This window comes from Aricia agestis, chromosome 15 (genome assembly GCF_905147365.1).
Source record: "Aricia agestis chromosome 15, ilAriAges1.1, whole genome shotgun sequence".
In the NCBI taxonomy this organism is placed as follows: domain Eukaryota; kingdom Metazoa; phylum Arthropoda; class Insecta; order Lepidoptera; family Lycaenidae; genus Aricia; species Aricia agestis.
Genome location: NC_056420.1, coordinates 1,229,904 through 1,252,420, shown reverse-complemented (window position 1 = coordinate 1,252,420; position 22,517 = coordinate 1,229,904). Strand labels below are relative to the sequence as shown.

Sequence of the window (22,517 nt, the reverse complement as noted above, 5' to 3'; positions counted from 1 at the left end):
TATGGATGGATGATACAGACTTGTCCCTGACTGAGCGTCCTCTTAATTATATTATCATATCATACTCGTAAGCTAATAATTAATAGCTAACCTTTTCGCTACTTATAGCTTAATCGCCGCCATTACTTATCTACTCTGTGTTCAATGATAATACCAAACAAAAAGTAACCGTATTTCAAACACGTAAATTCCATTATCGTCAAAAATTTTTCAGCTGACGAAACTATACACAGAAGTACTAATAAACTAGACCTAACCTTAAAATGGACGCATTTGCATACGGACAGAGAAACATGCTTAGGTATGGTAATATGTAGCATACATACATTTAGAACTGTGTTAACGCAAGTGCATGATATTATTGATAATTTATTTTATTATTATTTATCGTGCGCATAAAATAAATTTATTTAATTAATTTTATGTAAATACTAGAATACGTTATGTAAATACGTGGCTTACATAGTTTTGCCTATAGCAGGTATACTACTGAAACTACGAGTATATTAACAAGAATGCTTATGTTTATGACTCGAACCGTAGCTCGAACCGAATTAATATAATACTAGATGACGACTGCAACCGTACATAATATATGTTTCTGGGATAAAAAGTAACCTATGTCCTTTCCCGAGACTTAGAATATCTCCATACAAAATTTAAGAGGTAACAGGGGCCGTACCATGAAACCGTTTTCTCGTCCGATTGTTTAAGTCTTAAAATTGTTTCGTAGTAGACCTACAGATTAGTCAAGTTTAGAAAGTGTTCTACGAATAACAAAATAAGGGCTGGTTTTGCAGTGAAAATATGCCACAGCTGGTCGGTCAGTAGACCAAGTAGCGTGGTTCGGTGCACGTGTGTGTGTACAAATGATTTGCTTCTGATAATAACTATAAAAGTTTCGCATCGAAAAAACAATTAAGTACAAAGGGTGCAAGATTTTTTAGTAGATAATATTAAAATCGAAAACAAATTTTTCTTCACACTGCGTCATGCCAACAAAAAGTTTTGTTTGATAATTTATCCAGCACCCACTTAAACTTTTAATTTCTTTTGTGGTTTTGGGGACACAAAATTTTATTATTTTGGTAATTTTCCGCATTTTTCGTCACAAAACAACAAAGGAAGTGCTGTTTGTTACTCAACGTCAATCACTGAAACACTTTAAAAGTCTTTGCTGCACCAACGTATACAGATATAGAAATGAACAGATATGGAGAAAATATAATAAACATTGCTGCAGTAGGGTTATAATATCATTAATTATTATTAATGAATGATAATTTAATATACTGAACACGGAATCAGACTGACGTGGTGTGAGTTGTGACAGTTAAGTTTATCTATCTAGAGAAATATTATGAAAAAACTTAGAACTTAATGTAACGAACTAATAATAATTAAAAACTAAATTCCTAATTCCTATTGAAACTTTATTCTATTTTATTTTTCTATTTTCAAATTATTATTTTCTTTATTATTGCTAATATTATTATCAACCTAACACAGATATTTTGTTATAAACTGTAATTAACTGTTCTCCTCTTTCTATAGCATCATTATAAAAGTATTTCTCACTAATCCGATAAAATATAGGAAAATAGACCCATGTAGTCGTATCCCAGCCAAAATCGTGGTTATAAAATAAAGACGACCTTTGGCTATATTATAGTTATATTAGTGCCAAGATAGTAGCTAATCAATCAACAATCTACATCCAATAGCCACTTCTCACAATCCGAACTCTACATACATTGTCTCCGACAGAGTCGTTAGCGCTACAAAAAGCGGATCGCACTCGCCTCTCGAGTTTTTTCCACTTTTCCCGTTTACACGGAATCTTATCAAATGTCATGTTACTGTCAACAGACTTCAAACAGACGCAGGGCTGTCACAACACAGAAACTTGACGCTCAATGTGTAAAACATTTTTAACGCCTTTTCACGATGTCGTCGTCGGCGGTATAAAAGAAAAGTTTAAGAGTTCACCCCAATTTCGTTAAGTGAAGTGAAATTTGATTACGACTGTAATGCAATGAAAATATTTTTATGTTTCTGGATGTAATGCATTTAAGATGCGAAAAAAAGATGAAATTGAATGGGAAAATTAAACAAAATTATCATTATATTTCTAAGAATATCTATCTTTTATTTTATTAAAATTCTTTGCTTTCACGGCTTCGTTCCCAAAACCCTAGTCTTATCTAATAAATAAAAATAACAAAGAGACAACCCTAGACCCAATTAGTTACACTACAAATTACGTCAATTAATTTTCAATTCTATGCCCCACATCGCAAGATTCACATTCCAATACTCTTGAATGTTTTGTCGTCATAATTTGACCGGCTTTTTTTTCATTACGGCTAGGTGCAAAAACCACGTGTTTGCACTCGGCGTTTCTCGGGAACAACCGCTCAATGGAGGCGCCAATGAGTTGGTGAATATCTCCGTCGGGGTCTGACATTTGGGCAACTGTCGCTGAATGGTCATTGTCTGGCGCGCGGGCGCCATCCATGGGAATCTATTCACATGATATAGTTTTCACTTTGCAGAGAGCAATCGGAGCAAATCTTAAAAATTTATGTGGTAACTGGTAGCTCTAGTGCCGAGTTCAACCAATAATAATAAAGTTCTTACTTTATTTAGGTTTACAGGGGTATATTATCGCCGATATAAGACCCCGTGAACTACGCTGTTTTTGAGACTATGTTTCTATCAAGTTTTACGTAAACAAAACCTTTTGTTTCTGAATTTACGATTAGATTTGAAATAAAATATGATCCATTCATACTAAGTACTATTATAAATGCGAATGTGTCTGTTTGTCTGTTACCTCTTCACGTTTAAGAGGATACACCAGAGGCTAGAGAAATGAAAAAAAAGTACGTGTAATATCTATAGCTGTCTCCCTTACCTCAAGCCTATACCGCAGAACGCGATAGAGACAACTGCAGAAAATCCAGAAAATCAACGATTCGTTGTCCCCTGATTCCTTCTCCAAAACTTAACCGATTTAAGTACTTTTTTCATTAAAGATTAAAAAAAGGCTTGAGCTGTGTTCCTATGTTTTGCTTTTTTTGTTTAATCTAGCCAAATCTGTTTTCTGGACGTTTGAACACAGCGGAAAATCTGGCCATTTTTTAGGTTTTTGAACGTTCATATCTTATTTAATAATTAAATTATGAAAAAAAAGAAAACATAGGGACATTGTACGAGTATTAGTGGCCGTAGATATTCAGAAAAAAAATTATAACTCTACTAGCATTATCCAGGGAGGAAACAGGGGACAACGTTTGTATGGAATGTAAGAGGAGTCCACACCGCCCTTTTTTGTATGGTGTACGCCCCTGGTGTATCCTCTTAAACTACTGAATCAATTTTGATGAAAGTTGGTATGGTAATAGTTTGAGCCCGGGAAAGGACATAGAATACTTTTTGTCCCAGAAAAGTGTACTATTACCGCGCGATAAACAAACTTTGGCGTAACGGAGCTGCGGGCATCATCTAGAACTTTATTAGTCTGCTTATTGACTTATCAAGGACCTTGCATAATAAGAACAATTGAAATTCTATGATTTTGTCACTTGCTACCTACTATTGACTATAATGACAGAGGTGCCAAGAAGTACATGCGGGTACATTGTGTCGGCATTATACAATATACATAGAGCCCATCAAGACCACAGAAGTCGTACTTAACCACATTGGAAATAAGTATCAGATTCAAAAATACACGATCAATACCTTAACGATCATCTAATAAAACGGGAACCTCTTGTTTAGTAAAAAAACCAGCCAATATCCTACCTATCTGTGACAACAGCATCAAAATCGAATTAGTATAGAATTACAATTAATTAGTTGAGTAATGCATGCGTTTGCTCTTCAAGAGACTAACCTAACCGTAACTTATTTAAAAACCCGACTGCGATCTTACAAGTCACGACCAAGACGAAAACAATGATCCATGCTAATATTATAAATGCAAAAGTGTATCTGTTACCTCTTCACGCTAAAACGACTTTGCTGAAATCTGACAAGGGGAGACTTTGAGACTCGGGAAAGGACATAGGATACTTTTAATCTCTGAAAAACGTACGGTTTTCTTGCGATAAACGATTTATTTGCATTGCGGGCGCCATCTAGCAACTCATAAATTGTAAAGTATAAAACCCTCCTTCTGGCGCTCGGATAAATGTTAACAAATTCGACCCCAAATACCAAATAATTTACCCCTAGGCATTATTTACCATTTAGTTTGTGTAAATAGCTCGTATCCATTCGCGTGACTTGCTTAAACCGCGGTTAAAGTTACGGCTCAACTCGACGACAGCCAGTTAAAATATTAGTGACACTATACATAAAGCTTACATAATTTGCCTTACATTTCAAATATATTTCGTTATCAAAGTGGAATCCAAAAGGCCGGCAACGCACCTTCTAATGTTGCGAGTGTCCATGGGCGACGATAGTTGCTTTCCATCAGGTGACCCGTTCACTCGTTTGTCCCTTATTTTATTTAAAAAAAAACATGTAATTGATACCCATTTTTGGCAGACCGAGGACCAGCCATGGAGGCTGATACTGACTACTCTGATGTAGACTTTTGGCTCAGTTTATATTGCTACATGACGCGTCGATGCGATATTTTACATGAGCCATTCCAAATTGTAAAAGGCTGCCTGATAATTCGATACAAGTTGATTGCATAAACTTATAATATACTGTCGTAAGTTTATGGTTGATTGTTATGTCAAATTTGCGTATATTTTCATTAGTGATTTTATAAAGAAGAGATAAAGAAAACGTCTTGGCTAAGGTCTCTAAACTAAGCCTAAGTTCATCGATGACTAGACAAAGTGTAAAATCGCTAGACACGACATGACATATTATTAAGTATCTGCCTACTTATTAGTAACTCTAATAATGTATATTATTACTTCCTTGAACTTCAGAGGTATAGATCTGCTAGGATGTACCATGAACAAAGACTACAATAGCAATAGATATGTCATCGATATTACAGAACTTAATATAAAAGATACGAAGCGAAGTAAGACGAAAGTTTGGTAGTATAAAACCGTATTTAAAATGTAGCTAACATTAATTGCACAAGCAAATAATTGTGTGATTTTCTTAGTTTTTAGCTGCACGACCTTTTTTCGGCTTGCACATTAAATTTTTAAATGCAATCCGAAAATGAAAATGCCATTTTTGCCATTTTTCTATATCAATACTTACGTGAAATATAAATTGGCATGTCATCTATCAGCATTTTAGATGTAATGAATTAACTGTGATCGTTTTTGTATTCACTTCCGTACGAATAATAAATACTAGTGTCGTATCTATCAGTCACAGATCTTCGCCCGCCGTCGACAATGAGTGATCAACTTCACCATTATTTATTCATTTTACACTTCTGAGAACCGAACGTCATGAACAGTGTTGTTTACGGCTCCCATGTCGGCCGTCGGACCTCAGGAGTTGTGATAATTAGCCTTAAACACTTCAAAACGGTCAGGAAGACGTAAAAAGCTATTATGGGTCCCGATTCTCATACTTCGAATATCGCTTGAATTTCTGTCTGTGTCACTCGAGTGAGAAATCTGAAATGTGGGAGTGAGACAGCCTGCAGGTTGAGCTACATTTAAGGTATTACCTGAAAATCGGATTCCAAGTAACGTGATACCTTTTTCCCGCAAGTTCTGATTGAAATGTTAGATGCTTTCATTAATTTCACTACCAAAAAATAAAAAACGCTTGGTTACATATTATGTATGCCAAATCCCAAATATTTGGATTTTGAACTTTGATAGCAAAATTTACGAAAGCATAGTTAAACACCTAGAGTAGTGTACCTACTGCCTCATAAGCACATTTCCCATAAGTGCTAAATTGCATCGTCGTTAAAAATGCATGAAAATGTTGACAGTCCATATTATACATTTGGCCTTTGGTTTGATAGAGCAATTACGTAGCTATTGTAAATGCCACTCCTCTGATATGTACATTTTAATCGTCCTAAACCTAAGACACCTAAAACAACACAAGTTAGTTAATCGCGAGCAAATAGTTGTTCATCTTAATTGTCAGTCAGCGCTACGATCGGCGGCGCATAACTTAGCTTATCAATTACAGCGCCCCAGGCGATAGCTCAGATTTATTACCCAGCTTGATCTAGCTTTCTAGCCTAATGGCGTGACTAGCTCGATATTTCCATCTGAACTTTGGGTGACAATTGATGATCTGATTGATGGGAGTGATAAGACTAGCTAAGCCTGCAAAGGCTAATAATATGCTGAAGCAGTGATCTTATTGGCTTACCCTGTTAAAATTCTGTATCTTAAATAGTCTGTTTTTTTTTTGTCTTTTTTATTTTCAAATTGGTCACAAACTCTTTCGGAACTGCCCTACATGATCGACGAGTACAGTTGATCCCCTTCGTACCTGCTAAAGTCTTTCTTTAATATTTGGCTGACTTTACAATTCAAGACTTTACAATTTCGAATGAGTCAACTTGTTAATGATTTAGAGAATTTGAGGTCCGAGAATTGAGCATCACTTACGTTTTGTGTTAGATGCCGTCTGCCGACTAATCGCATTTGAAGTTTCTTTGTGCACGACGGGATTTGCTTCTGATTGATTTCTTTTCTTATTGACTAATATTTTAACTTACTCAAGTTATTATAAGCCTTGAGATGGCGGGCGAGACACGTTTTATGTTGCGGTCCTTTGTACACCACCCCTATCACACACTTGCGGTCGAAGCAACCGCGTTATACAGCGTAACACGCTAAGCGAATATGTTTTTACATTTAAACAATAACATCTCTGATCTCTTCTCACGTTCGACATTTATTTTCTACTTAATTACGGCAAATTCGTTGCGCCAGAAACTTGTTTATTGTACATTTTTCCGGAATAAAAAGTATCCTATGTCCCCGGGACTCAAAGTATCTACATACCAAACAGCAAAATCGGTTCATCGGCTCGGGCGTGAAGAGGTAATAGACAGTCAGACACACTTTCGCATTTATAATTATATTAGCAAGGAAATAAGGATTAGTAAGGATTTATATAATAACTACTGCCCGCGGCTTCGCTTGTGTTAAGAAGTATTATTATATACAATATTTCATCCCCTATTTTTTTTCTTTAAGGGTAGAATTTATCAAAAGCGTTTCTTAGCGGATGCCTACGTCATACCATCTACCTGCATGCCAAATTTCAGCCCGATCCGTCCAGTGGTTTGGGCTGTACGTTGATAGATCACTATGTTAGTCAGTCAGTCACCTTTGAGTTATATATATTTAGATAGATTGACAGAATTTCTGGAGGTTCTGTTAGCAGATAGAACTTTCCGCTCGGCCGGAAGATATTTCTTTGTTAATAGTAGTAGTTCTCAAGCTTTTCCCACAACAGGCAAAACAACGCTTGCCAGATCTTTGCGGTGGTCTGGGTAATTTGTTTGACTGACTGAAGTGTTTCGATTAAATAATTCATCAATAATTATGTACAGTCGCGATAGTAAGTTTCAATTCTTAACCCAACAATTATTAATTGTATAAATTGAAACGTATAAAATATAAATTTACTAGATGACGCCCGTAACTTCGTTGCGCCAAAACTCGTATATCGCGCGGGAACCGTACACTTTTCCGGACAAAAAGTATCCTATGTCCTTTCCCGGGTCTCAAGTTATCTCCATGCCAAATTTCAGAAAAATCGGTTCAGCGGTTTGGGCGTCAAGAGGTAGCAGACAGACAGACAGACAGACAGACAGACGGACAGACAGACAGACATACTTTCGCATTTATAATATTAGTATGGATTATCATAAAAAATTAAGAAAGTGTACTAAGAATATACATTGAAATAGCTTGGTGGTAAATCAAAAACTTTTACTGACCTTTAAATATTACTTGTTAGTGACGTATCGCAGTGTAACGGAGCTATGTGGCTCCTCTTGGGGAAAAGCATTATATATCTAATGTGTTAATGAAGCTAGTTTGTAAAGGGCATATCGTACACTATTATTTTCTTACGTACAACAATACGAATGGCTTCTTTTTATTTGCTCGCGAGTGTACCTAAATCTCAATAATCTAAAACGCTAATTTTTTAAATGTTCGTGAACATTAACATGACTATAATCATAATTTGAAATTAGGCTTTTAAGTTTGAAGGCAATTTGAATGGCATATAAATACTTCATTAAAACCCACTCAAATATTATGATAAATCAGAAGAATACGCCGTCACAAAACTTTCATTGATACGCCGCGTACATTGAATGAAATAAGTTACCGATATTATTATAAATAAAAAAATTGGCCAAGTGCGAGTTAAACTCGCGCACGAAGGGCTCCGTACCTTAATCGAGCAAAAATAGGCTGAAAATTGTGTTTTTTGTATGGAAGCCCCCTTAATTATTTAATTTATTTAAATTTTATTATTGATTATATTAAAGTACAAATATAACTGAGTATTTCGTCAATATTTCAAGTGCCTATGTGTTGCAGTTATTGATATCGAGCAGAAAATAGCAAAAAAATCTCGTTTGTTGTATGGGAGCCCCCGTTAAATATTAATTTTATATTTTTGTTTTTAGTATTTGTTGTTATAGCGGCAACAGATATATACACAATCTGTGAAAATTTCAGAAATCCACCCATAGCGGTTCTTGAGTTACAACCTGGAGACACACAGACAGACGGACAGACGGACAGACATTGAAGTCTTAGTAATAGGATCCCGTTTTTACCCTTTGGGTACGGAACCCTAAAAAGTACGCGTGACACTCGGGGACTGCCGCGGTTAAGTTATTGCATATATAAAACCCCCCACACAGGTTTCGGTGACGGTGGCCAGTTTCATTGAAACCAGGCCTGTTGCGCAGGAGTAATTCTATAGTGCCCAAGTGTGTGCGCAGTACACAAGAGCCACTCTCTATTCCTTTACTCTCATAACCCAGTGGGACGGAAGACCGACACGACTGGCGGGAGATCAGGCGCAGGAGCGACTTTTTACATGCCAATCCGACGCATGGATCATCTTACTTGTCAGACAATCAGGTGATCAGCCTGCATAGTCCTCACCAAACTTGGAAATAATATTATGTTTCCAACGCGGAAATCGAACCCACGACCTCCGAGTCATGAGCCAGCCTGGTCCACACTAGCTGTTCCATAGCAATAGCTAGTGTGGCCTGTGCAGTCTGCCAAACTGAAACGATGTTAAGCCCGTCACAGACTTAGCTATAATATATATTAATATTATTATAGCTAGGCATATTACTATATATTTTCTATTTTATTAGCTACCAGAAATATATATTATAGCTGAGTGTGTGGTCACGCGAAAATTAGTATAGAAAATATATAGTAATATGCCTAGCTATAAAAATATTAATATATATATATATTATAGCTAAGTCGACGTTACGGAATTTCTTGATTAGATTGCAGCGCACAAAGCCTGCGATAAAAGCTATGCAATAGCTTTAAAATAATATTAGAAGGAGAACCTATGCAGAAGCCTACGTTTGCTCACAGTTCAAACAAATAAAATACAAAAGTAACTCAAATGTGCGGTTTCCCTGGGATAAGAAAGATCCAAATAGTTTTTCTTCCCCCATAACAATATACTTAATACAGTGTAATAAAATAACGAGAATATAAAAAGTATAATATGCACTGCGAAATCAGAATTCAGAACAAAATGTGATGGTAGAGTCACGATGGTTTGACGATCTCTGTGGCTCAGTTGGTGGGCTATTGGTAGCTCAAGCCGGGGGTCGCGGGTTCGAATCCCGCCGAAGGAACAAAAAGTTTTCAAAGTTCCTGGGTCATGGATGTGTATTAAATATAATGTATATAATAATGTGTATAATATAATAAAAATCTTAAATATATGTATAGTATAAAAGTATTAAATATTATATTTCCGTTGTCTGGTACCCGTAACACAAGTCCTTTAGGTACTTAGCACGGGGCCAGATTGACGTAGTGTGAAGCGTCCATAGTATATAATATCCCACCAAAAACATTTTCATGTAAAAATGTTGCCAAGATGAGAACATAATATTATAGTTGTCGTATCAAAAAGTAGTGAGATCACATGTAGAGCCAAGTTTCTAACCTTACATACTCAACCCTAAATCTAAAAACCTTAATTTTACCCTAAAGCGCGGCAAAATATTTGATAATAATATTATAAGGTGTCAGCCGCACGAGGAGAATCTATAAACTCTACACATTGTCAAAAGGGCTCCCATACAACAAACGTGTTTTTTTTTGCCTTTTTTGCTCTATATTAATAATGGCAACAGGTAAGTACTTGATTTTTTCTCAAAGTCCTTAGTTATATGTTTACTTTAATATTTAATAATAATATTAAAAAAAAATAAAAAAACAAACCCCATACAAAAAACACAATTTTTTGCCTAACTTTGCTCTATAATGGTACGGATATAGGTTAAGTTGGGTTTCATAATTTTTATGTTGTTTCAGTACTAATATAAATAAACAAATCAAAGAACTAGAATACTATCTAAAATATACAGATATATTATATATACAAACTTTAAAAATAAAACTATAAAAATAAAAACTTGCCCAAGTCGTCCCCATCTGGCAGAGTGCCCAGCAAGCTGACAGCATTGCCACGTTGGATGGCAATTGCTATCCGCTGCGACAGGTAGCTCCCAGCTCTGGGGTCTCGGGTGGCTTCAACAAGCTTCTTAGATATTCCTCTAAAAAGCTTATGTGCCCCCGGACCCCATGCGCCTAGAGTTTCCACCCCAAACGGTTCAAATATAAGATCTCCGCTGAGGTTCTCATATTTGCGCCGCTTGAGGTTCTCTGCTTGGTTTGCGGCTGCGCCCGCACAGCTCGAGGTGCTCTGAATATGGGACGAGGCGAGTGTGTCGACACAAGTAGCGTCCCACACAAGGGCCCGACCCACATTCCAGGGCACCAGGGTCATTCCATCGGGTCTCTTGCCATCGTCGCGCGCCAAACCGGAGGGCTCCAGTATCGCTGGCACGCCGGCAGTGACAAGAGCCCGACGAATGAGGTCATTCAGGTTGTGATGCCGTGAAAAGCGTCCGGCACTTCGCGAGCAGCACAACCCGTGGTGACCATAGCTGTCAACGCGCGCGCCGCAAACACACTGATGGGGGACGACATGGGGGACACCAAGACGCAGGGCAGTGGCAAGACGGAATGTATTACGGTCCAGCAATGTTCCTGTGTTTTTAGATGGCAGTGCCTGCAGCCAAGCTCCCGACTCCCACCTCTCCACGGCCAAAAGTCGAGCCCGTTCTAACGGCGCTGGTAGACGTGTTAAACAGTTTATTACGCACCAATTCGCAGATGGGCTCGTCCCAGAGCCTTTGGGAAGATGTGTTCTTGGGAACCTCGCTGCCGGCACTAGCAATGTCCCAGGCATCTTTGGCCTCGTCCGCAAAGGGAATGACGAATGGGCAAGATGAGGGCTCTAAGATTTTGGCTATTACTGCGCGATTTGCGTGGACCGAGGACAAGAACGCCGGTAAAGCTGTGTCCGATGTTTTTCGTATTCCCAGGCCACCGAACCTTACTGGTAGTGTAGCTTGGGTCCAGGAACGTTCATCAAATTTTATGTTTAAAATTGTGGAAAGCGTATGCTTTAGGGTGTCATCTAAGCTATGGAGAAGTTCTGGGAACTTCCAGAGCTGACAACACCGCAAAGCATACGTAAATTTTGGAACGAATAAACAATATCGAATCAGAGTAAATGCCATGTGACTGTTAATTTGGAGAAGACGATCTAAACTTTCACTAAAATTCCGTGTTTTTTCATTTATATAGTCCGGAAAAGAATCGGCTAGAACAGGTGAACCCAAGAGAAAAAGTGCACTCTTCTCAATCACTGATAATTCTGGGGCGACGGCCTTGAAACTGGAAATAATAATACTAATATTATGTTACATACCAAATTTCAGCTTTCTAAGACTTCAGGAAGTACCCTAACAGTTTTGATGATCGGTGAGTCAGTGACCAAATTGTGGATTTTTGGACACCTATAAAATCTAAAGTATAATAGCTACGATATTCAAAATTTGCGCATTTAATAACAATACCCATGTCATTATATCTTAAAAATTTCAACTATCTGACATTATTCAAACCAAAGTTACGAGGGTTCAAAAATACGACGAAACGTTTCGAGAAAAGGTAGGTAGTGCCCTTGCGCGCTTCGCTTGGCTCGTCTTGGCGGGGGCACTCCCGTGCCCCCAGATTATCTTTACGATTTTTGTGTACCTCCTTATTACCTCATAATTATTACAAGTTGCATCGCGCTTTCGCAACAAAACTTTTGAAATACTTTCGCGTGTAGCAAAAGGTTAATCTGGAATCGCTGTGGTCGTTTCATCTCTATGTGACCCTTAATATTCTAAATTTTATTCTAAAAGCTAAAAGATCATCTCTAGCATATAACTGTCATGTTATTTACGAGTATAAAATTCAAATAAGAACTATCGACCTACTGCGGCCCACATCCTAGATGCTCCTGGCATGTCCTATTACCATAATGTCCACCTGATAGATATAGATGTCGACTGTTTTATTGCTAATAACTATGCCCACGCTAATTTGTCGTGCATAGACAAAAACTAATGGGCCCCACACACTATACGACTGAACAAAAAATATTTCAGTATTTTCCTATATAGTTAATTATGATTGTAGAGAGCGTAAAGCAGTTAAAAACTTAAAGTAATAGTATACGACATAGTACGAAAAGTAATTGTTCTGAACATTAATATTTTTCGATACCACAAAATACAATTTATGCGAAAATAATGAAACTTAATTTCCAAGTACATAACAAGTTGAATTTTATTTACATACCCTCATTCGCGTCTATTTATCAACTGCGCTTGCGCAATGCTAAATTGTATAGAAATCAAAACGGCGATAATGATCGCAATACTGGCTTCTCCTTACACGTATTCAAATGGCCAATATAAATATTGTCAACATTAATCCCGGTGTAAACGGTGATTGGCAATGCCCTGAGGCTGAATTACGATCATTATGAGCCGCCTGGTAAGTAATGGGCGTATAGTTAGCACCAGCTAACAGCTATTATGTTAAAAGTGTTATTTACATTTTGTCTGTTCGAATAATTTAAGTATTAAATAAATATGTCGCTTGTTATCTTTCAATCTGAACTACATCACGATATAGTTCCTATGTTTGAAGCTTCCTTCGCTTATGCTCCGCTGTAACTGAGCCACAGTTACAGATTTTCAGTTTATGCTAAGAAGCGATTGAGTTTGATTGATAGTGTTGTTATCAATCGTCAATCAAATATGTTCTCCATCTGGTTCATCATAAAATAGGATGATATTTTGTACTCGTAAAATTAAATGGAGTTAAAAAGGTCTCATATCTTTTTTTTTTCAGATAAATAAATTTACTGCTCTTTTTTTCTGATTAAAATATCAACACATAGTCGCATTAAACGCTTGTATGTCTAGTAATCACTTGTTAAGGAAATGATATATATTCTAACGCGTTACCGGTAATTATATGACATTAGATATATGATATAATTATATTATGTTAGGTGCAGAGGCGATAATCGGTCTGTCATTAACCAGTGTGCATGTGCCCTTATTCTGCATGTTATTAATTACCAGTCAGTTAAATTAAACGTACCTAGTTTAACTAGCAGGTAAGTGTTAAAAAATCTAATATGTTATTAAATCACATTTAATTTTATTCAGTCTATAGATACAGGTATTTTGTTTTATTGACAATGAAAATTAAATAATTTTACACCTATTTAGTGGTAAAATGTCGCGACTGCGTGCATTTAATTTACGAACCGAACAGGGAAATAAATATTTTATGACGTCATAAAATCAGCTATGCAGTGTAAAGTCCCCCTTATAAAGTAGCACAAGCATTTTGTTTGAGTGGCTATAACTGATCGAATTTATACCGAAGCTATTACAATAAATTTCCGAATACTGTTTTGATAATCTTTGGGAATAATTGACTGGTCGTAGGTACCGGGTTAACTTAACCTTAGAGGCTAGAGCAGGGGTTCGCAAATTGGGTTGCGCGGAATCTTTTTGTGTTGCATTCACAGGGTACCAAACCAACGTTCTTATCAGATTTCATAATAGTAGTCAGCAAAAATTTTGCCCTGACTTGGGCAGTCGAGTTTTCCCGTACTCTCAAACAAACAAATCAAAATCTACATTGAGTTTACCTTTGTTGATTCTTTAGACAATATGGTCAGTTTACATTATTCCTATCCACAGATCCAATCCAGCACGTGATTGGATTACTGGATTGGAATAATGTAAACCCGCTATTACTCAATCAAAAGCGATGCGTGCGCGTGGAAAGGTAAACTCAAAACCTCAAAAACTTGGCATTTAATACCCTGATTAGAAATATGTAGAGCCCCGATATGTAGAGTACGATGGTGGGAAAGACTTGCGACTTGCGAGTAACTTAGAATGAAATCGATTCGATTATCGCTTATTTAGGGAGTTCTAGCGCATGTAACCTAATATTTTTAACCACAACTTTATATGGAAATTTTTCGAGAAAATATCTAAACCGATTTTCTAGCGGAAATCATAAATAAGGGAACACAACGCCTCCGAGTGTTGATAGATCTAATATGAATCGATTAAGTGATTCCGATGCGGAGATTAGCCGAGCCGTTATTATAACCGATGGGGGCTATACCGTGATCGATAATGTTACTTATAAAATAAGTAATTGGGTATTTGATACTCTACTAGTCGTAATATATTTTCGTAAAGCCGGCTTTGGCATACTTTACGGGCATTTTGACGTTTTGGCTTAGTTTGTTTTGATCCAAGAACTACTTCATTAGTAGAGAATTTGCCATGTAATAATCAAAAGTTTTGCTCCACCAAGGAATTATTCAGGATTAAAGATAGGGAAATATGGAATACTTCACGAGTCGATCGTTTTGCTATGTACCAGAAAAAATCCCCTGTAGCTTTCAAAGGATTTTGGTATGCTAAGATTTTGTTCTGGCAGGGAAAAATACACTAGTGTAGCATATTGGCATGTTATCTCAAAAGTTTGACTTAATCAGGCAAAATTTCACGGATATATTTAAAATTCCCAAGGAGGCATATAAGTATATACACAGGCTGTAACAAAAAGTTAACTCTCTACAAGAAACTCTCTAAAGTATTTATCACTTAGTTTTGTTACACTCTGCATAACTTACTTGAGACATTTAGGGTCCGATCCTGACCTATGGTCTATCTGAGTCTACTTGTGGAAGCGCACACAGTTATTTTAGTAAGTTTCTAGCGAGTTTCTAGTCACAAATTAAACAATTCACCTCAATTTCTTTCTTTCATCAAATTCCCAAACAAACCACCCTGTAATAAATATATTTTTTTATCGAGCGAGGGGTCGCCGTATATCATTCGACGTGTACCCTCGCCACTTCACCAGGCGGCACAAATCGTGCGCAGGCGCACCGACGATGAGTTGATGGCCCAACCACGTAACAAACATCCAAACACACGTAAATTGTGTTGTATAAATAATCCTGGCTCATTGTTTACCTTGTGCACTATAATCGTAAAATTTAAAAACTATAAAGTGGATTTATTATGATTATGTCCGTGGGAGTACATTAGTGGGTTAATAGTAATAAAATTAAGGAAACTTAAGGTTCCCTTAAGAAAGTAGATAAAGAATTTTATAACTATTAATATGAAGATTGATATAACTTTGCACAACTCAAGAATAGTTCTGACTCTGCCTCTGCTTTTAGTTAGATAAGTTGCTGATGACGCTGTAGTCGGTACGCTCAAAAAAGATTCCGCATCCCACGAAACTGCATATTTTTCAGCGATATTAAATAGTACTATCACCAGATGTCCATTGCCCATCGTCAAGTGTCTAGTCCAATGTGTCAGAAAAAGACAAGCACATTCGATGCGTCATTCGCTGTGTAAAATTTTAGTAAACAGGGTAGTGGCAAACTGCATCAAAATTGATCCAGCAGTTCGAACAATGAAAAACCACTTCTTATAACTTGTAGCAATAATGAGAACAAATCAATCGTGATCGGAGGTCGAACCCGCGCTCAGTCACTAGCCCCATAAAACTGAATTGAGCTATTGTGCTATTGTTGCCCCATACTTTTCCTTTCAAGTAATTAGTAATGCTATGTTTTTCTTCACTTTTATTGGCACAAAAGCTCCTTGAGCTTAGGTTGTTTGCCGTCTCTGTGCTGATTCGGAAGTTCAAAAAGGGTTTCGACTTTCGACCGCACCACAGAATATATTATTATATTAGTAGTACCAAACCGCACTCAGAGACATATTTTAGTGTCTAAACACACCATGCCGAAGTTCGGCATGATTACGTCAGCAATGTCAAACGCATACAATATAACGCGACGGAATTTCGGCATGGTGTCATCGGTAATTTAAAATACATTGCAGGCGGAATCATGCCGAACTTCCGCCGCGGAACTTCGGCACGTTGTGTTTAGACACTTAAAGTTGATTAAACTTCAAAAAGTAACAGTTTGACAGATATGGGGCTTTTGTCAAAATCTGCATTTAATTACAGTTAAGTGATTAATATTCGTCACTGAGTGCGGTTGTAATTAGTGCTTTTAATCTGAGAATCAACGAGACATTCGAGTAATGAGAATTCTTACTTTTAAATGATACTAGATTATTTAAATCTAAGTGTGAGTTTGATAATTTATGAAACAATGCATTGTTTAAGCGCCATTACATATTTTATACTGTAGTCTAAACAGTATTATATTATGTGTATACTGTAGTCTTAAGTCATCGAATACATTACAATAATATTATGTATAATCTTCTGAAAGTACTACTTTCTGCACATTTATAATATTATTTCACAATAGTCGAAATCTTGCTCTTATTAGGGTTCCGTACCTGAAGGGTAAAAACGAGACCCTATTACTAAGACTTCTTTTCTGTCTGTCACCAGGTTGTATCTCAAGAAGCGCTATAGCTAGACATCTGAAATTTTCACAGATTGTGAAAATCTATTGCCGCTATAACAACAAATACTGCAAACAAAATAAAATAAATATTAATTAAGGGGGGCTCAGATACAACAAACGTGATTTTTTAGGCCTTTTTCGCTGTATATTAATAATGGCAAGAGGTAGGCACTTGAATTTTTCACACATTATTTTGTTATAATTATGTGTACTTTAGTATTTACAATAATATTTTAAAAAAATAAGGGGGGGCTCCTTAGATACAAAAACACAATTTTATGCCTATTTTTGCTCTGTATTGGTATTTGGTACGGAGTCCGACTCGCACTTGGCCGATTTTTAGAAATGAACATCTCCAGCTAGCTCGAGATGTTCACTTCTAAAAGTCGGACGGAGAACATCTCCAGGATGCAGCAATACCAATGAAAATGAAACAGTCTTCTGTTTCGATTACTTTGGTGTCGGAATACATAACACCCGGTGTTAAGAGGATATAACATCCTTTCCTACTCTGCGCCGGCGGTCTAATCTTCCTCCGCCTTACTAATTTTCGACCATAAATTAACCATTCCAAAAAAACTGCACATAGCCGCTGAAGAAGTTTTCATCTCAAAAATAATAATTATTATTTATCAAAGAAATCTGGTTGGTACCTTTTAAATAATTTGTAAATAGTTAGAAGTTAGGACAACTTTAGAAAGTAACTCTCACCATGTTGCCAGTATGTACATGTATGTTCGATATTTCCCCAAAACGTGGGAATCGTGACGGTATCGGTAACGAACTTGATTGCACAAAGGTTGCGGGGACTTTCTCCGTATCTTATCTACGAGGTGGCCAAATAACGGCCATAGACACGGCTAGGAGCGCGTCTGGGCCCGCGCCATAGACAATACGGTCAGGAGTGAGTCGGGGCCCGCGTCATAGACAAGGCCAGGAATGAGTTGCATGAGATAGCGTCGAGATTAGATTGAGAAAGAGTAGTATAGTTTCTGAGAGCAGTTTTTATATGAATACTACAAATGACCCGTGAATTTTGTATCATTTTCCTCGTAATATAAACCTTCCCTGGACTTAGACGACTAAAATTAGCCAAATTTTTTTACGTGGTAGAGCCATGCTTCAGCACGAATGGGCCGGCTCGACCGGAGAAATACCACGGGCTCACAGAAAACCGGTGTGAAACAGCGCTTGCGCTGTGTTTCGCCGAGTGAGTGAGTTTACTGGAGGCCCAATCCCCTACCCTATTCCCTTCCCTATTCCCTTCCTTACCCTCCCCTCGCAACATCAGAAGAGCTGCCGTTTGCTTCGTTGCCGGCCTTTTAAGAGGGGGTACGCTCTCTTCTTGAAGGTTTGCAGGTCGTTTAGAAGCTACGGTGCCAGTCGTAGAGACAGACAGACACGTCAAACTAACACCCCTCTATTTTCGTCGAGGGTTAAGAAGTAGGTAAATATCGATTAGTGAACATAAATTAGTATAAAAGAAACAAAGTAACTCAAGTATTACGGTGACAATGAACTTTACGAGTAACTGAGGCTGTTTCAGTTTATTGCTCCGGTCAGACCAATAACGATTTATAGATATTAGATACTGAATATACAATATGACACATATAAGAACAGACAGACAGAATTGAAGACATGAGTGGATAGAGTAGGTAACGTAACTAATATTTTACAACTTAAGGGCAATTAAGTAGTTATTTTTTCCCTTATAATTTCAACAAACCGATATAATTAAGTATATATAAGTTGTAACTTGCCTGCTTTATCGTCTATCTAATGTCCACATAGAATCCATTTTTTTATTTCCAATCATTATCCTGGTTTTAAAGCTTCCATTTATGAAAAACTAGCTTTTGCCCGTGGCTTCGCCCGCGTGGAATTTTGAAAACGTCATAATTTCAGGGGAAAAAAAATAACTTTATAAACGTAAAATGTAGCCTATGTCACTCAGGAATACACCTGCATCTTCACCATTTTATTTAGGTGTTAAAATTTATGCAATCGGACCAGTAGTTTCAGAGATTACCTCCTACGAACAAAAACAAACTTTACCTCTTTGTTATAATATTAGTATAGAAGTGTAGAAAACGTCATGTTAGTTACCTACTTCATCCACTTGTGACTTAAAATATATAATGATACTCGTAGTAGACTTGACATACAAAATATATGAATTGCATATACAGTGATCACTACAGCTAGAAAGAAGCCGTAACGTCGGGATTCGGGAGTAGGAAAAATGCTCCTCAACAAAATATGTTAGTGCGTTAGTGCTAATTAACTTTTGCATGGCTTCATACGAATATCCTAAAAATAATTTATATTTTATTTATATCTTAATCCTATGATTTCGTCAGTGATTGATGATCAACACAGTCTATGAAGATTCCATTTTTTTTATGAAATAAAGGGGCAAACAAGCAAACGGGTCACATGGACAGCAACTACTGTCCGTAAATGTCCTAAGAGCCCGAATTTATAATAATTAGGAATGTAAGTTAGGATTGGTTCGAAAATGACAACATTTTGAACATAGTATTTTCCTCCCCTAAGCCGTAAAATTAGGAAGGAATTGATGATAGTGTTGTTTGCAATTTTATCCAAGTGTTGTATTTAACCAAAGTGAAATTCCAAAAAAAAAATGGAAAATATTCCAAAAAGAAAAACAAGGTAAGCACAGTTAAAATGTTATACTTATCAAGATTTCGTAAAAGCTATAATTCTCAAACTCTACATCTTAGTCTAAATATTTGGCTCCTTCAAAGAGTGAATAGTTAAATTATATTTCTCATTAATTTAGAGCAAAATATAGCTTAATATGTTCATAAATTATAAATACAGCAAAATGTCTTAGCCCCGTATAATATTATATACACGATGAATGCCACTCTGCCACTGTAGGTTATAGGTTTGAGAATAATTTAATTATTTCCTAATCGCCATAAAACAATAACTGTATATTTAAACACTAGAAAAGTCACACGGCAAAAGCTTTTACAGCGTGATCAAAATAGCGTTAATACAACGATAAAGTTTATAGGTCTGTAAATTTTAATTCGATTAAGATTATAGTAGTTTTACTTAATTTTACAGAACTTTACTACTCACCGCGTAAAGTCAAGTCCATAACGATAAAACACTTTCACTGAAACACAACAATTTTCCCACCGAAATCACTGAATACCACTTACGCAGAAACATTCGAAGGGTCAATTTCAATTTACACTTTTTTTAAATTTTCGAATAACCTAAAAATCCAGCCAGCACTTTTACGTTCGATTTTTTTAAATACTTCAAAACATTCAAAAACTGTAAATTTAAATTTCTAAGTTTTTAATTTTCGAAAATCCTGAAAAACACCAGCCCACAAAAAGTTTTTTTTAATCCACGGTCCGGCACTGAAATACTTTTTAGCGGCCCGTTTTTTTAATTATTTTAGGCCAAATATTTTATGCGTCTTTTTTTAACTTTTTAAAATTGGCATACGCGTTCCATTTCGTGGCGTGCTGACAGGCTGCGCGTGCGCCGGGCAGGCGGGCACTGCGCCGGTATTGAACTTGCGCGGCTTTCGCAAGTCGCAACTGATTGTTTAACGATCCCGATAAAAGTCCACACTAAAAGTACCGCTAACGTTATTGATAATATTTATATCGGGACATTATGCGACGATTTACAGCTCACCCACGATCTTGGAAGGACAGCGAGGAAAATGCCGGGAAAATTGCAGGAGAATTTTCTTTTATAGTTTAACAAACATAATCTAATATATAAAATTCAGTGTTTGTACGCGAAGGCCTCCAAAACGGCTCAACCGCGATTTTTATATATTACTAACTGTCCCGGTGAACTTCGTGTCACTTTAAAACCTTCCCTGGAGTTCTACGAATATTTTAAGACTAAAAATCAGCCCAATTCGTCCAGCTATTTGAAAATCCATATATATATATATATATATATATATATATATATATATATATATATATATATATATATATATATATATATATATATATATATATATATATATATATATATATATATATATATATATATATATATGATTGTATGTACATATTCGTTAAGCCTAAAGCTTGAGAAAAGGTTTTTACTTTTTATCTACTTTTTATATTGATGCTTACTAGAAACAATTTGTATGGCAAAACAACGTTTACCGGGCAGCTAGTATTATTATAATAGTATTATGTAGCATAATATTTTGTGTTTTTTTAACATGGGGTATATTTTATTACTATTATGTTTTTTACATGGTTTAAGTACCTACCTATTTTTAATCTTATATTTCAAACGACAATCTTTATAAATATTTTTATGGCAACGGCTGCCGATATCCTAGTAAATGATTTGAATATCCTAGTTATTAATTTGCTAAAGTGTAAAAGAAATCATTTTAGTGAGATTTATTGCAAAAGCGTTTAAAAAGCTCTTTTTCATAAACTAAATATAATAAAAGTTCTATAAAAGATTGTAGAGTATTTCAAACAACACGACATAATCATAATTATCCTAAAAATTAAAATAAGTGAATTACATTTAATCACTAGGAATTACATTTCGGTGTTTAAATGTTTTACAGATATTTTCAAAACATCTCAGTAATCATAGTCATAACGGGTTAACTAAACAAAGTTAACTGTGGTTTAAACAGTACTTATTAGTGGGCTAAGTTGAGTAGCTTTAAACTTAGTTCCACGAATTGTCTTAAGTTTCCTACCGAACCTGAATACTTAATTTGCAAACCAAAAGGTGTCCTGTTTTTAACATATTGTCTATCCTGTGCGTATTGAAAATTAACCATTGTTTGTTTGCAACGGGATTTGAAACTCTACCACCGGGGTTTAAGGTATGTTATTGAGTGTATCGATCTACAATAGAGCAATGTTTTCCAATTGTTATAGGTAGTACTGAAGCAATCGCTCAAAGCTCTTGGTTACAGTGGTGTAAGTCATTAGCTTCAATGAGCTTAATGAGCTTCGTGTAGTGGTCGTTTGCGAATTGTTATTACGTGTGAGTTTAATAAGTATTTAAGCTCCGTTTAAACAAAACACTAGCCTCAATAATACCATTCGAAAAAATTATGAAAAAGTTAAGTTCAAAGTGCACTCTTTCAAAGCTTTCAATTTTCCTGCATTTCCATTTCACATTTTAATGTCGTTGACAGCTTAAGAGTTGTTTTTTGTTAGTCCTTAGGGTCAATTCAGACCGCAACGCGACGAGGCGAGGCGAGGCGCGGCGCGGCATAAATTTGTATGAATTTGACAGATTTCAATTGCGTGAGACGTCTAGCGAATCTGTCAAATCCATATAAATTTCGAAATGCACGCGTCGCGTTGCAGTCTGAATCAACCTTAATACACACAACGGATTGCACTCTGGACTGACTGCAATAAAAACAATTCAGGAGCAAGTTTGTTTGTCCGTGGGAGAGCCATGCTTCT

At 36.4% G+C, this 22,517-nt stretch overlaps 1 long non-coding RNA gene across 1 annotated transcript in view; it reads right to left on the bottom strand.

The window, feature by feature from the left end:
- LOC121734239 overlaps positions 1-20,292 on the bottom strand; it is an 87,941-nt gene extending 67,649 nt beyond the window's left edge. The window contains exon 1 of the long non-coding RNA XR_006036683.1: positions 20,170-20,292. This is a non-coding gene — a long non-coding RNA (uncharacterized LOC121734239). The remainder of the gene's footprint in view (positions 1-20,169) is intronic.
- Positions 20,293-22,517: the final 2,225 nt, after the last annotated feature.